We start from the raw sequence: 907 nt of genomic DNA, 5'->3' as shown, positions 1-907 counted from the left end.
CAAGTCCCACCTGGGTTGTTTTTGTTTTGTTTGCCTGTGGGTGAATCAACAAAAAAAGCCCAGTGGCCTAATGGACAAGACATCAGCCTCCGGAGATGGTGATTGTGGGTTCAAGTCCCACCTGGGTCATCTTTGAGGGGTTTCATTTAAATTGGCTATGCAATAAATTCCAAGATGATAAGTTCAAAGTGACATTATAGCCTTGAGAAAAAGCATAGAACTGGCAATCTTATGAGGTATTTTTTTAGTTTAGTGTGAGCCAGACTGTCCCACCAGTAAAAGTTCCAGTGGACTCATGGGTTATGGCATTAGTCTCTGTCTTCAAGTCCCACTTGGGTTGTTTTTGTTTTGTTTGCCTGTGTGTGAGTCAACAAAAAAGGCCCAGTGGCCTAATGGATAAGGCATCAGCCTTCGGAGCTGGGGATTGTGGGTTTGATTCCCACCTTGGTCATCGTCGATAGCTTATGTTTAAGTTGGCTGCACAAGATATTCAAGTATGAAAATTTCAAAGTGAAACTATAGCCATGTGGGTAAGCATAGAAAAGTCCCAGAGGCCTAATGGGTTATGGCATCAGCCTCTGTGTTCAAATCCCACCTCGGTTGCTTTTGTTGTGTTCATTTAAGTTGGCTGCGCAAGAAATTCTGGGATGATAAGTTTAAAGTGGCACTATAGCTACGACAACATAACATGAGAAATAGCATAACATAGAAACAGCATAGAGCATAGCATAGGTTCTGAAAGGCCTGAAAGTTTATCTTGTAGGTTAGGTTGACCAGGGGAAAAGGTGCTGTGGCATCAGCCTTCGGAACTGGGGATTTAGTGTTCAAGTCCCACCTGGGTTGTTTTTAAGAGTTTACATTTAAGTTGGCTATGAAAGAAATTCCAGGATGATAACTTCAAAGTGAC

At 42.3% G+C, this 907-nt stretch overlaps 1 non-coding gene across 1 annotated transcript; it reads left to right on the top strand.

Annotated features, from left to right (window-relative positions):
- The first annotated feature begins 378 nt into the window (after nucleotides 1-378).
- trnar-ucg (transfer RNA arginine (anticodon UCG)) lies at nucleotides 379-451 on the top strand. Its single transcript has one exon. It is a non-coding gene; the product is annotated as a tRNA-Arg (tRNA).
- The last annotated feature ends 456 nt before the right edge of the window (nucleotides 452-907 follow it).

The sequence above is a fragment of the Sinocyclocheilus rhinocerous genome, unplaced genomic scaffold (assembly GCF_001515625.1).
Source record: "Sinocyclocheilus rhinocerous isolate Xijiao unplaced genomic scaffold, SAMN03320098_v1.1 scaffold28278, whole genome shotgun sequence".
NCBI classification, from domain to species: Eukaryota; Metazoa; Chordata; class Actinopteri; order Cypriniformes; family Cyprinidae; genus Sinocyclocheilus; species Sinocyclocheilus rhinocerous.
Note: the sequence above shows the minus strand (reverse complement) of the source record. Positions and strands in the feature narration are given on the sequence as shown.